The following is a 16,266-nucleotide window of genomic DNA, read 5'->3' on the forward strand; positions in this document are numbered from 1 at the left end:
ACTCTACAGAGGTTGTACACTTTCACTGTGAGTCATGATTTACCCATTCGCCCAAGGTAGCTCATCTCTTGACCCACTTCCAAGGAAGGTCAGCAGTGTTCACTATGAAGCCTTTTAAAGGTTCGTTTAACAAGTTAGGGCTATTAGATTCACTCGGCAAACAGATGTAGAGCACCCCTTCCCGATAGCACAATGACGCGCAACCTATACACAAGGGGACAGAGGCCGCACTATACCTGATTCAGCAAGCCATTCTTACGCCAATAAAGATAGCCACTAACAAGCTAGAAAAGGTCCTCATACCGAGCTAAAGCCAGAGCCATGTAGCCCTCACAGTTGTACTATAAGTCCTAGATGATCACTTATAGATAAGTTCTTAGGGAGAGAAATCTAGAGCACCATAAAAACAGCCCAATGCTCTGGCCCTCTTGTTCCATGTGGCTAAAAAGCATCTTTTAATGTTTATTACATAATCCATTAGTCAAGTTACAAGATCATGGTTGTAGTTGAGCACTAGCATCAAACTACCCAATGCAATACCCCATAGGTATCAAGGCACAAGGTACAAAGTACTAGGAAATCTTTAGTGGTAGTCAAGGTAGACACATGCAGTATGAACTAAATGATTAAAGGTGTATAGGACAACAAGGAAGATCATATGCTATACTTGCCTTAAAACACCGATCCTTCAGTAAGCTTTAATCTTCAACGTTCTTCTTCTTCTTGATCACCACGCATATCTCACCAACTGGACAAGGTAATAAAGCACCACACAAGCATCTATGCAATCATACATGAGGCAAACAATAGATCTAAATTAGAACAGTACACCAAACATAAAAATCAAGATGAAAAGTTTGTAAAACAAATCTACGTCTCGCTACGAACACACAGACGCAAAAAGCACGCTAATCGAAGCTACGGTTGAAAAGATACAACTACCGAGAGATCTACTCATAAAAGAAAATATAAAACTATTAGCTTCATGTGTTTTAATTATATAAAAACATATATAAGATATTTTATAGATAATATAAATTAAGTCAAATTTAGTTTTGAATTATAATACTATAGTAAAACAAATCATATTTTATTTACAAAACCTAGTTACATAATTATTATTCAAATTAGAATTTAAACCATGAAATTTTAGAAATAGTGACATGGTAACCACTATTACTCATGCGTAGATCTCGTCGCTATGAATCTAACGCAGCTTGAATGGATCAAAACGAAGTTAAAACGTAGAAGATATGATTTAAAATAATAGATTAAATCTAACCTCAAATTTTAAAAGTTGAAAACATATTTAACAGTAGTATGAACATATAGATTATGAAATTACAAACCTAACGCAAGTTGAATGGGTCAAATCGGAGTTAAAACGGAGAAGTTATGGCTAAAACAAAAGGAAAAAGTCTACCTGACCCCCTCAACTATCATACTTGGTCTACTTCACCCCCTCAACTATGAAACCGTTTATTTTACCCCCTGAACTATCTAAAACCGTCTGATTTACCCCCTGGGGTGGTTTTCAGCGGCGGTTTTGCTACAGTAACAGCGGGTTTGCTACAGTGACGGCGTGTTTGCTACAGTACCCGTGTTTTGAATTTTCTTTTTTTTATTTATTTTCGGTGAATTTTTGAAAAATCATAGTAAATCATAGAAAAATCATAAAATGAAAATTTTAATTTTATTGGACTCCACATGAGTAGATCTACATAGTGAATATATAATACGGTATACTTTAGTATAAAATTTTTACTGTAGCCTTAGATTAATTGGAAAATCTAATTTTGTCTGTAATTAATTAGAATAATTCATAGCTGCAGCTTCTATGGTCCAATTGTGGTGAAATTTTTATGGTACGCTAATTATTGTATGCTTGAACTATAGTAAAAACCGCCCCAGGGGGTAAATCAGACGGTTTTAGATAGTTCAGGGGGTAAAACAGACGGTTTCATAGTTGAGGGGGTGAAGTAGACCAAGTATGATAGTTGAGGGGGTCAGGTAGACTTTTTCCTAAAACAAAATCAATGGCAAATCTGTAAATAAGTGAAAACGTATTTTGGATCTAAACCGAAATAAAGTACGCTTTCAAAAGAAGAAAACGGAATTGGGAAAGACGTTTTGGACTGCGGGTTTGAAAACAGAAAACTGGAGGGCTCTTTTAAAAAAAACCAGGGACGGCGGGTTGAGACTCAATTAGTTGTAATGGCCTTTTTACAAAAACGCCAGCGAAGGGGTACGATCTAATCCTGGCTCTTGATCTTGAATCGGATGGACGAAATTGGATCGGCTGATGGAAGAGGACTGGCGAGGCCGGCGACGAGGTTGGTGACGGCAGCGCCATGGCCGGCAAAGAAAGCTCGGCGACGAAACTCAGAACACGACCTACGGTGCACGATTTTCAACGGGAAAGGCATGGGGTGGAAGAGGAGGTTGAGGTGAGCTCACCTAGGGATACCTCGGCGACGGAGAAGGAGCAAGACGGGCGCTGTGCTTGGCTGGCGACGTTAGACGGCGGCGCGAGCTCGCTAGGGCGAAGGCGGCTCGACGAAGGTGGCTGCGGGCGCTCAAGGGCGGAGTAGGGAGGCAGTGCAGGGTGTGACTCGGCTTATATGGGGCCGGGCAGCGTAGGGCGCAAGCTACCAAGGGGGAGGCGTCATGGAGCCAGACATGAACACCGGCGAAGGAGTCCGGGTCCGATACAAGGGTAGGAGACGAATCTGTCATGCGGGCCAGGGCTGTCAGTGGGAAAGGAGAGAAGGGAGGCGGCGGCGGCCGTGCTGGGCTGTGGCACTGGAACGGGCCGCGCAGTGGAAGAGAGACGCGGGGCACGGGAGGGAGCTGGAGGAGCTAGGCCTCGGTCTGCATTGCTGGGCCACTGCGCGAAGGGAGGTGCAGGGGAAAAGCCACAGGCGCGGGAGCAGGCCCACGGGCTGAAAGCATGGGAAAGGGAGAAACAGGCCAGCAGGGAAGAAACTTAGGCCGGGTGGAAGCTGGCCGTTTGGGCCGAAAGCAAGGGGAGGAAAAGAAATCCTTTTCTATTTTCTAAACCAATTTCCAAACAAACTTTAAATGCAAATTTCAATCAATTTGAAATTTGATTTTAAATCACACCACTCAAAAATTACTATGCAGCAGCATGAATGTTCATACATGTAGCTAAACCTTATGTTGAATTTTAATTTAATGAAATTTTTTATTTCCTATATTTCATGAGCACAAAATTCAAAAATAAATCATTTTAAATCTATTTTTAAAAGAGGCAAGTTTAGGGTGTTACAACAGGGGAGGTGACTTGGTAAAAAGAAACATGAATAGGAACTCGGAACTTTCAGACCTAAAATCGCAAAAAAATAAAAACCATAACTCCAACCGTCGGAACAGCGATGTAAAATTAGAAAAAAAAAATCAGAATAGAAACTTGGATGTTCGGACCAGAACACGAAATTGGAAAAAAAAATCAGAATAAGAACTCAGACGTCGAGACATAGGAGGTGAAATCGGGAAAAAATATGAATATAACTCGGATAAAAAAAAATCGAAAAAATTGGAATAGAAAGTCTTACAATGGCCAAATAGGAGTTGGATGGGGATCATTCGGACCTAAACAATAAAAATAGAAAAAAATTTAGTTCAATGGCCAAATAGGGGTTGGACGGGGATCGCTCGGACCTAAACAATAAAAATAGAATTTTTTTAGTCCAATGGCCAAATAGGAGATGGACAGGGATCGTTCGGACTAAAAAATAAAAACAGGAAAATAGAATCGGACGGGTGCCAGACGTACGATGGAAAAGATAACAATAAAAGAACATAAAAGAAATTTAAAAGGACTTGAATTAGGATTCATATTCAAGTTACTATAACCATAGAAATCTATTTAGATTAGGATTCCTATCTATACGGGTGGTTTGGAATCGGACTCCGTATCACGCTAGACAAGAGCTATTCTAATTCGTATGAGCACGGGTTATTATATATATAAGTTCAGACATAAGAAATTCTCCATTGTTCGATAGTTAGAAGAAGACTGACCAAAAAATGGATGGACCAAAAAAATAAGCTAAAATTTTGCCTCTTTATTATTAGATATTGATTTATTGTAAAAATATATTTTATAACTAATTTAATGATACTTATTTTGTTTTGTAAGTGTTAGTATATTTTTATATAATTTTAGTCAAAATTTGAATTGTTTGACACCTCGGGATGTGAGAATTGCATTCTTTTATGGAAGGAGGGAGTAAGAATGAACGTCTACCCAGATGTTTGATAGCGACCTTAACACCCGGGTGTTAGTCACGAGTTAAGCAACGAAATTGGACTTAAGTAGGATATGTCAAGCAATGATTATGATCTCTAGTTCATAATCTAGAAGTAATGATGAAGGTATTGAAGCCAAACCTATGAAAATGAGCCCCAACTTGGACTCGGGCAATACACTTTGCTTACATGTGAACCCTGGTTAAGATTAGGCATGAGTAATGTTAAACATGCGTATTTCATGAACATTACATCAACATGCATTCATCTTGACCAGTGGAAAAGTTTCATAAAGTTTGGAGCCAAGAAGTCACATAAAATGATAAGTTATAATCTTTATTGAATCGCTTTATTAAGTGAACTATAACATGGGATGTCAACCAAACCTTGCAATCTTGCTCAAACAACTCTACTTAAAATGATGAACAAAAGTTATGAAGGGTTCATGTTGAGCAAATGCCAAGACAATGCCTCAATCGGTCTAAAACCCTAGTTTAGGGTTTATCATGATGCTGCCTTGACCAAGGTCAAATAACAGTGTGGAAACAAGTTATAAAGTTTGACCTTTAATAGAAGTTGAAGTTTGAGTGGAGTACAACAAACTTTATTTTTGGACCAAGACCTTATTCAACTTCTAAGTGTCTCATATAGTGGTCTCAAGTTTGAATGCAGTGTTGTTTTGACCCCTCTGAAATTTTTCTAAGTCCTCGATAAGTAGCAGCATGATGGCATGTTTGTGACATTTTATCTTCCAAATTTATATGCCAGCTCAAGTGGGTTCCATACTATGAGTTGAAGTACACTTTGTGTTGGAAACAACAAAATAAGTCTCATCACTTTTGGAGCACGTTTGGACTTTCAAAAGTTATTGCAAGAACGGTAAAAAGTTTCTTGAATTCAGCCCTTAACTGAATTTAGTTTTCAGTTTCGTATACCCTACTTTGGAGGCTTGTATCTCCGTAGCCATGCCAAACCAGCCCAAGATCCTTTAAGCAAAGTTGTTGATCTTGCGTAGCTCTACAACTTTGGTTACTACAGCTTGTGCCAAAACTAAACGGATTAGGAGTTGGAAGAGGGAGAAGAATGCCGTTTCAGTCAGCTTGAAACCAAAATTCAGAGTTTCGTTTTTGGGTATCCTCCTTTGAAGATCCGTATCTCCAAATCTAGGCCGAGTTAGCTCTTGATCCTTAAATCAATGTTGTTCACCTCACAAAGATCTACAACTCTACCTCTTGCGCCGTGATCATAGGACAATAGGATCGAGAGATAGAGGATGGGAAAGTTGGCAGTTTTAGTTGTATTTTTGTGGTGGTATTAACTTGACAGTTTTCAAAACGCCTCGCGTTTGTGGCTGACCGGCCTAGGCCGCACGTGGCGCGTGGCATCAATGCCCCAGCATCACCCACACCTTGTGCCCACGCGTCGTCGAGCTGAGTTGGAGAACCGAGCGCCTGCTTCTCTCTCTCGCTCTCTCATTCTCTCACTCTATCTGCTGTCGCTCGCTCTCCTCTTTCTGCTGCTGCGCAAGTGCCATGGCCAGCCACCAAAGCAGAGCTCCTCCGCCACTTTCTCCTGCCCCTCGGCCTCCCCATGCCCTAGTTCTGCGCTCGTTGTCGTCCACCGCCACTGCCGCGTCGCCTCGCCGCTACCACAGTCGACCGTGCGCGGCCGCCGCCATTGTCGGCTACCGAGCTCTCGGTCATGGCCGTTCCTCTGTGCATCCTCCACCTTGGCCGCTAACCCTAGTGCCATCGCCATCACATGCCGTCGCGCCATCTCTAGCCCCAACCACGCCACCGTTGAAGCCGCTCTCCAAGCTGTGGCCGCCACGACCCGCGTCCGCCGTGAGCGTGCGTGGCTAGGAGGCCACGGGTTGCAGCTGGTCATGCCATGGGCCAAGCGCGGCATCGGCCTAGCCCCACCGGCCCTTCCTCACCGCCGACGAGGCCCCATCGAGCTGAATTGGCCGCCGGTCGGCTTCCCCCGTGCGGTTGCTCTGCTTTTGAATCAAGAGAAGGGCCTCGCGCAGCAATTAGAGGAAAGGGAAGGGCCTAACTACAAAGTTGTTGACTCATATGAACAGTGCCTAGAAGGACCTGTTCACTGAAGTATGTTTTCGTGAAAGTTTAGGGGCCTCGGTGCAAATCTGTTTTTCTTTTATGGCTGAAACTTTGGAAAATCATAATAAATTGTAGAAAAATTGTAAAATAGCAAATGAGGACTTTTTGGAATCCTTGTGAGTAGATTTACTCAGTAGAGTTATAATATGATATGTATTAGTAGAAAGTTTCTACTGTTTTTATTTATCCTTGTATAGTGCTTTTAAAAATGCTTCTAAGTTGGACAGATGCATATCTTGAGTTATAGAAGCATAGAAATGGTAATTCTAGTTGTGTTAATCTTGTGATGACATGCTCTAGCTAATAAAAATATTAAACATACTAGTTGTGTACTTTTTTTATAATGTTTTGATTTAGTCTTGTTAAATAGGCAATTTTAGCTTGTTTTGCTTGTTATTCTTATATCTAAAGTTATGGTGCTCCAATTACTGTGAAAATTTTATGGTAGAATGCTGATGCCACATGTGTGTTGTGGTAAAAATTTCATATTCATTGGATGTAATATATCTGAATTATTGATTTAACTTGTTTAATTCTTATTAAATGGTTTATAAATAATATAAGTATGTAAAAATGTAAAATGTGGTTCCACAACCTCCGTATGATGTTGTTATGTCATGTTGATACATAATATGGCTATATGTTTATAGAAAATGTTGCATTTTAGATTTATCTTACTCTCACATGTTTTCTTGCATTAGGAATTTATCTTTTTTGTAATAATTAAATTATAAAACCTGAGCATGTGAAATTTGTGCAGTGGCCATATTTTGATAACATCTACCACTCATAAAAGTCTCAGCCCTAAAATAGTTGTTCTCATATATCACTAAAATAATATATATGTTTATTAGGAGAAAGGATTAATAAAAGCATAATTGTAGATAAACTTGTAATTATATTTGATGATGCTTTGATTGCTTGGTGTTTGATAAAGTGTTGCTAAGTATGTTAGTGGTGGTTGAAGTTCTTAAATGGCTCATGTGTGCATGCTCTTTGTTAGCAAAACAAGTGAAATATCAAATTGTTATATTCAAAAATGGTTGCATGTGCATTTTCTATTGTGATGATAACTTCGTGGATCAAATGATGTTTTATGTAAATGGGGTGAATACCAAAGTTGTAGATAATTTCCTTATCTTGCTTGTCCTAAAATTGCATGATTTTAGGCCTGATGGTTTAGGAGTTATATATTTTAGAAGTTTGCTATTAGATTTTGCATGTCCTCTAGACAGATCTAAATGATTGTATTGTTTGGCTTATGTAAACATAGAATTATGTCTTGGTTATAATAGGAGAGTTGTATTGCTTTTCCTAAGCTTTCCAAAATGTTAGAGAACACCCTTTTTGGTGGTTTAGAACTCCAGTTATAGCTGTTCAAAATGGAATGACAGATCTCTGTCCAAATCTGGATAGAGATACCTTCTTGGTGTTGTTTAGCCTTGTTAGCTGTAGAATTATCTTAATATGATAATAAGAAAGTTATATATAACTTAATAAGATTTCTATAAAGTTAAGGATCATACTTTTTGGATGAATATAACTTGAGATATGCATTTCTAAAGTTAATATCAGATTTCTGTCCTTAGTTGTATAAGCTCTGCTTCATGGTGTATTTTGACCTTGTTATTTGTTGAATAAGCTTTTGGTGTTAATAAGAAAGTTTTAGATAATTTCATTATATTTCCATAAAGTCTTTAATCATACTTTTTGCATGCTTAGAACTCAGGGTATGATTAAAACAAGTGACTGTGGTTCTGTTGTTCAGAATCTGTGTTTGTACCTAAAATTGTTTGCTTCACCTTGCTTTGCTTTGTGTGTTGCTAAGTATGGCTCATGCCTTTGACGGTGTTAAGTTAATATACATAAAACCTTGTGAAACTTGTGTCATGCTTGGTGCTACCTTCCTTGCTATCCTAGCATGATAGGTTGTGGGATGTTTAATTAAGTAACGTGGAGTGCTTATATATGTTCGGTGTAACCTTGTGCTCATCTTGAATACTTTTATGTGAGGCATCTCAGATTGTCATGCACTTGTATTGTTGCATCTCATCTAGGTATGCTAGATGCACCACGTGAAGGACGTGATGTTGGAGCCAAACACGAAAATGGAGTTTGTTGAATCCATCCAGAAGACGAAAGGACTAAGCAAGTGCCGAGATAGGAGATGCTCGCCAAGCGAGTGTCGTCTAACAAACACTAACCTAGTGTTGAATCCTAGGCAAGCCCCAGAGCATTCTAAGCCTCCTATGTTTTTACAAATATCACTTGCGTCCTATATGTTTGATACATTAAGTACTAGGGGTTGATTGGAATCACTTGTTGCATATAATTTCCTTGTCCAGACAAATATATCTTGAATCCTATGTTGGTCCAGGATCGAATATATGCTTAACCATGCTTAGTCTGGTAGAAGTTGGGTGATTTTCTGTCACCTACAAGATATAGGTAGATATCTGATCACGGTTGGCTATAATTGCTATCGTGAAAATAACCATGTGTTGATAAATAAAAGGAGACCGGGCGAGATTGTGATAGAGAAGCAACAAGGCATAGAGGTCTTGGTGCCTATTTATCCCCATCTGTGTCGGTTAAGGACCGATTCACTGTACGTCCTTATGTCATGTTAAACGCATGTCTAGCACTTAGTTGGCCGAATAAGTCGTTTCGATCGCGAAGCCGAGTAGCTCAACTCAGGCCGGGACCCGGTAAGTGAAAGTGCGCACACTAGAGAAAGTAAGGATATGCGGGGAGCCAGTGGCGTGAGTCCAAGGGTAGGCCGGGCCCGAACTTCCTAGCAGACTGGTAGTATCCCTGAGGGTGCGGCGCTGCTCGGACCTGTGACTGTACCTGAGTTGTACCAAAGGTGACCTAAGACTACCTTGGCGCAGGTATGTCTGGATTTGTGTTAGGAATAACTCCCCAGCTGGTTGGAATCGATTCGAGTCGCCGTCTCTCCTAGATAGTTAGAACTTGACTGAGCAGCGACAACGTAGCATTAATTGATGAAACATGATGGTTATGATGATGCTCAAATTAATAGACTGGATATGGTTACTAATGCTTGTTAGCTTAATCACGTGATTGCTCTAGTACAGGTGCTAATCTAGAGACACTTAATTGAATAGGTATTCAATTTGAAGCTAAAGATATTAAATCTTTAAGTTATGTTACTTAAGCTTTTATGCAAAATGTTGTCAAGCTAACTGCACCGATAAAACCTTGCATACTCTTTGGTGTCACTTTATTTCTGGTTTATGACGAGTAAGTCTAGCTGAGTATATTCGAGTACTCAGAGTTGATCCCACCATGTTGCAGGTGAAGTTCTCGGCCTGCTGAAGATGGTGGCTAACCGCTAGTGGGCTCGGTGACTCTATATTAATTTCTCATCTATATGCTTCTATTAGAGGAGGTCACTTATGCTAGCAATGTATTTAGAACTTATATTAATGTAATTATTTGAAAGCTATGTTGTTTCCCTTAACCGGTTTTGAAATCTAAACTTGTATTATTATTTGTGAAACCATTTGTAATATTATTTCCGCTGCAACTCTGTGTATGTAATGTCTATTTGCTTAATCATGCGATCTTGGTTGTGATGGTGATTTACCGATGTCCTTCGTGACACTCGGTGGACTACTGGGTTTATATAATTGAGAGTATGCGCGTGTCAACGTGTTAGCGGGGACAACCGTACTTGATCTTATATAAATTGGACGGTTCTGTGACAGCGACCTCCCTGAAAAGTTGAAAATCCACCACTGTTTGGCTTGTAGCTGGTGGTGGTAGCAGCAAGTCATTTTTCTGCAACATTGCCTCATCAGCTAATAATAATGTGGTCCCCTGAACATCTGATGTTGTTTCGCTGTCTATTCACTAATCTCACCATGATCACGGCTCTCTTTGTTAATGTCGCATTCACGTGGAACACGGTCACTTTTTACAAAATCGAAGTAGTTGATCTCAGGACATTACTGACGGCCTCAGCATCCATCGGGCAGTGAAAATCAATTTAAGAAACAAAAAAAACAGCCATAGACGTTGGAGATGCCGCGCTAGCGGCGTGGGGCCACCTCTGCGCCTAGATGCCGCCACGGTGTCGGTGAAGTCTGTCTGGTGCCGCCCACCACCGCTACCGAGAGCCGAGGCTGCCGCATCGAGGGTCACCACCACCACCGACATCAGAGTGGCACCCACCATCTTAGTACTTGTCAACTTCTTTTTTAGGGAATCTTACAGCCTGTTTAGATGAGTTATTCATAAAAACCAGTTTTTGTCTCTGGTTTTTAAAATCTGAATTCTGAGCAAAAATTGGTGGGTGCTTGGATCATCTAGGTTTTAAGAATCTGGCTTCATTTATTGTTCACGGAGCCACAAGAAACTAACAAAAACCGGATATCAACAGCTTCTTGGTTTTTAAGAATCTCGTAAAAACTGACACAAAGAAACTGCACAAAACTAGCCTGTTTGGATCCCACCCAGTTTTCAAAAACCGAGATGCAAACAGGATCTTAGTTGTTAACTAACTAGCTGGTCAGCTTCAACGTCCAACTAATATAGGCTAATTTTTAGTTGTAGCTAATAACTAACCTCTAGCTACATAAAGGTAATCCATATCAGAAAGGCTAGTGTCCGGATTGGGGTTAGCGTTCGGAAGTCTGTGCCTACTTCACGTAGGCATGCTGCTACGCCTGCTTCGTATAGTGTTCCACGTCGCTCCATGTCCCGCGACTCTTTGTCTTGATCTGTGCCCACATGGTTTCGTGCACCTACCGCTCGCGCCCCCTCCACCCCATGTGCATTCAGGTAGGCCCAACAGTTGCAGCAGACGGCTACTATAGATGGGTCCCACTACAATATGCATCCGATACAGTTGAAATACTTGCAACATATGTCTGAAACACAAGGAAACACACGTGTGCAGCTATTGCAAAACATATGCAACATCTAGATGCAATATTTGCAACATATGTGTGAAAATATACAACATCTGGATAAAAACACTTGCAACATAAGTGTGAAACATACGCAACACCCAGATAAAACACGTGCAACATACGTCTAAAAACAGCTGAAACATCTGGAACATATGCTTGCAACATACGTGTAGCCATTGCAATATATGCAATATCCCAATCTATTTTTGCAAAATCCACATGAAACACTTGCAACATGCATATGAAATATCTAAAACACTTGAAACATATGCTTGCAACATGCGCTTTTCAGCACAACATCTTCTTGCTGCTTGGGCATCGAGGCTCGCCGACGCGGAGCTTGACGCTGGCACGAAGCTCGACACCACGGAGGTCGCTAGTGCGGAGCTCACTGGCGGCATGGATCTGACGGCTTAGAGCTTGGCAGCAACTCGTGGCTCACCGGCAGTGATGTTTAGATGTTGGTGGCACGGAGCTCGGCAGCAGCGCGAGGAGAGCTCAGCAGGGCAGTTGAGGCCAGTGAAGAGGCATGCGAGCTGCGACGGGGGGTGAGAAAGCCGATGGGGTGGTCGGTTTGGATGGAGGAGCGTGCTCGGAGGCACGGGAGCTAGCGGCGACCGTGGAAGCGGGGGCGGGTGGCCATGGCGCTAAGTGCCTGCACTCTCGAGCAGAGCGAGAGGGAGAGGAGTGAGGGCGAGCAAATGAGAGAGGGAGAGAGAGAGCCGGCTCGATCTCCACACTTGCGCCAACCCGAGGCGACGATTGGGGCATGAATGGAGCATTGCGGCCACGCTTTGGACGTGTTCTGTCCTCGACATCCTTCCTCTCCGTGTTCCTTCAAATGAAGAGACGGAGGAGATTGATGAGATGGAAACAAAAAGAATATTTATGTGGTGGGTAAAATACGGAAACGCTACGGGACCACGTAGCGTCCGCCGTGTAGATACGGGACTGACGCCCGCACTGGAGCGTTATCAAATCCATCGATCGATCGCATCAGGGTCCATGGTAATTGTTCACATTTCAATCACGCAAAGTCCAGGAGGCATGAATATATATAAAATAATAATAATTGTTCTGGTTGCTTTAGGCACAAAAAGAAAAATAATATGTTTGGAAGCATAAACCAAGCTACCTTCTAATAATAATTTTATATAAAAGATAAAGAAGGAACCCCTGGCCCTTATAGTCCTTATAAAAAGGTAGTGCACTAGGAAGAAATTTTAGTTGATCTACCTAGTTTTGTAGGGAAGAAAAAAAGGGTGAAAGGTGTTTGAGATTTGAGAGGCCTTTTGTTTTCCTATATTCAATGGCGGGAGCAAGATTGGCAGCTAGGCCGGCCACACCCACACACGCCCCAGCACACCAGCTCCCTCGCGCCGCCGCCTTCGCTGCCGCAGGCCGCCGCGGTGGCGATTCCCCTTTCCTGCCGCGAGCGCGAGGTACGGCATTACGCCTGCCCTTGTTAGCCTCCGTCTTCGGGTGCCTCTTGGTTCGCCGGGTTCTTTGGTCCGGTGATTCTTGGGCCTGCTGTGGAGGTGTGGTTACGAGCTGATGGCGTCGGTGGTGATGTTCCGTTCGACCCGTTCCTGCAAGAACTATTGGTTTCGGGGAAATGGAATTGGATGTGGAGGAGGAAATATGGAAGTATTTGTGTCCACTGTCCAGTGAAATGCTGAGTAGAGAAAATGAGTATTTTCAGAAGGCAGAGTATCTGGTCTGGCCACCTCCATCCAGTCCATATTTTGGAAATTTCTTGTTTAGCTTGTCAAATTGATTGATAGGCGGTGTTACCATTTGTGTTTTTGATAGCCCAGTAGAAACAATTGCTTTAATTATGTCATAAGTTGTTTTGTTCATGCTGTTCCTCCACTGCACGTCATGTTTCAACAGTGGCTTGTGCAATCAAAAGCAATGGCTGCAGCAAGGTTACAAGGGTGCTATTCTGTGGCCCCTATTTTCCTGCTTCCACGAGGTACACCACCGAGTATTTGCAGGACTATCCATTCATTGAGGTTTGGGAACCTCTTCCTCCCCTCTTCTTTTTAACACATCTGAACAACAGCAAGCTGATTGCCTGGAGTTTGAATGTGAAGCAGTGGGCCTTGGGGAGGTACCTGATGTTATCCAAAACTATCATATATGTGCTGTGAAGAATCGACGCATAGATCCAGATATCATTGCCAAGGCAACCCAGATGAAGATTATTATGCAGTATGGCGTTGGGTTAGAAGGTGACTATAACTTTGGTACTATATTAATTAATACATATCAGAATTACTGAATTCTCTTATATTAAGTTCACGATTTCCATCAGGTGTTGATGTAAATGCTGCTACAGAACACAAAATCAAAGTTGCAAGAATACCTGGGAGTATGACAGGAAATGCAGTCTCTTGTGCAGAGATGGCAATCTATCTTACCCTTGGTGTTCTGCAGAAGCAAGTATGTTTCTATGGATAGCAGTTCTGAATTTTGACAAATTGGAAATTGGATTTGCTCTTCACATGTTTCATGTTTTCTGATGACTCTCTTCAATGAACCATCATGGCCTTTTTTCCACTATCTAGAGCATTTTAAATATTGTACCAAGTTACAACATCGAAACTAAGCAAATTATCAGGACGAATCCCATCATGTGCATTCAACAATAGTCCACGAATGATTATAGACGTACCTTAAGCAAGCAGGAATTTTTGTTCACTACTGCAGTCTCATTGATTTAACATATTTACTTAAAGTCCATACTATCCTACGGGAATAACAAAGACAAAAGTAGTTTTTCTACATGCTTTGGTTTTTGGTCTCCATTTTTATGTTTTGATAGATAACCATGTATGCCTAGGGGAAACTTGGAAGTTTACAGTGTTCATCTGTTTTGTTATTTCTAGTTCGGAAGATACTATGAAATTTGTCAAAACTGAATACTTGAATGCATTTTCATGAAAGCAGCAAAAATTCTTGTGTAGAAGCTTGATAGGGCATTAATTTAGTTTCTGTCATAAGTGTTTTTAATAGAATAAAAACATTTAGTTACTTGATTTCGTTGTATTAATTAAGATTAGCTGCTTTCATATATAATGAACCACTCATGTTTTGGACTTTGGGCATTACTTTGCAGAAGTTGATGGATGCTGCTGTGCATCAGAAGGGCCTGGGAAGTCCAACAGGAAGAACAATATTAGGCAAAACAGTATGCTCTTGGGCCTTCATGTGGAAATTGCTTGTCTGATCTACTTTCCTTTGGGAATATCCCATCTGTGTAATTAAATGCATTAGTGATTACTGTCTAGGTCCTTATCCTAGGATTTGGGGCCATTGGTGTGGAAATTGCCAAGAGGCTAAAACCATTTGGTGTAAAAATTCTTGCTACTAAAAGAAATTGGTCATGAGACTCATTGCCATGTGGTAAGCTGCTGCTTATATCATGCCTATATGAAAATTCTTTACGTGCTCCTCCTGTCACTTCAAACATTCCTTGTGCAGATGTTGACGGGCTTGTAGATCAAAAAGGTGGACCAGAAGATATCTATGAACTTGCTGGAGAAGCTGACATAGTCATAACATGCTTGCTACAAACCAATGAAACAGTTAGTTCTTCTCTTGGTTTATTTCTTCTCAAAGTGAGGACATTTGTTGATGATATGTTCTTCTCAGCGATGAAAAGGGTATGTTCATTTCATTCTGACATACCGATATGCAGATGATAGATCAGATTTACTTGTTCATCATTTCTCAATCGCCTTCCAATAGTGACAAATTTTATTCACAAGCAGGTTCTGTTACGAAAAGTTTTCCTGTTATAGTAATACTGAATAGTTAAATGTTAGTGGTGTTTTTACATATGTAGGGTTCGTGTCTGGTCAATATTGCTAGAGGAGGCCTTTTGGACTACAAGGCTGTGTTCAATCACCTTGAGTCAGGTCATTTAGGTGGTTTGGGTAATTGATGTTGCTTGGACAGAGCCATTTGATCCAGAGGACCCCATTCTGAAATTCTCAAATGTTATTATAACACCACATGTTGCTGGAGTCACCGAATACTCCTACCGAACTATGGCAAAGGTTTGTGCTTGCTTTCTGTATGGGCTGTGATTATTTTCATTAATCATGCACTTCTTGCTATCTGCTAATACAATAGTTATTTTGTAGTAAGTACTAAGTAATTGTTATATACCACATCTAAATAACATTACTGCACAACTGCATTTGTTAAATTATTACTGTATTTATTAGATGATGTGTCACTAACGCCTTCAGATATTTGAATGTGGAAGCTCCAAGGGGCTTGTTACAAAGACAATGTTGTCTGTTTCTGTGGCCATTTCCATCTTGTAGTCAGTTTTTCTCTTCCTTATGGTGCAGGTTGTTGGTGATGTCTCTCTCCAGCTTCATTCAGGGGAAACATTCACCAGAATAGAATTTGTGAATTAGATCAGATTGTGGCATGCGTTAGTGTTTATTCCCTGTTGAATTCAGACAGGTTACAATAATTGTTTGTGTGATGAGCATTTTGCCATGTCCAAAGGAATAGTGAATCGGCAATGGCTGTAGGAATTGTTGCTGTCCCCAGATTGAATTTGAATGAAGCATGATTATTACACATTTGCAGTAGGCCTATCTACATGATCTGCGCAGAACAAAAGACTACTAGTGTTTGTATTTGATTAAATTCGTATCAAATATTGATGGGAAGCTAGTAAAACAGCTTCTCATAAGAGCAGCTGAAGGCCATTCCATTACTGTCTTGAAGCTTGGATGGATGGTGTTGCTAGCCTTTTGAAATGTGGCCTCCTATGCCAATGGGCCCAACCAGCTTAGATGGATGGAGGCTCTGCCAGGTGGGCTCGTGCAGTCAACAGGCGGAATTTATGTTGGGCTGAGATGAGGCCCAGGTCTAGCCATCTATTACAAATCAATGGTCATAGACTTTGCTAA

The 16,266-nt window shown here is 41.1% G+C and overlaps 1 pseudogene; it reads left to right on the forward strand.

Annotated features, from left to right (window-relative positions):
• Positions 1-12,901: 12,901 nt before the first annotated feature.
• Positions 12,902-15,967, forward strand: LOC136545638 (uncharacterized; annotated as a pseudogene).
• The last annotated feature ends 299 nt before the right edge of the window (positions 15,968-16,266 follow it).

This window comes from Miscanthus floridulus, chromosome 3, assembly GCF_019320115.1.
Source record: "Miscanthus floridulus cultivar M001 chromosome 3, ASM1932011v1, whole genome shotgun sequence".
Taxonomy (NCBI): Eukaryota; Viridiplantae; Streptophyta; class Magnoliopsida; order Poales; family Poaceae; genus Miscanthus; species Miscanthus floridulus.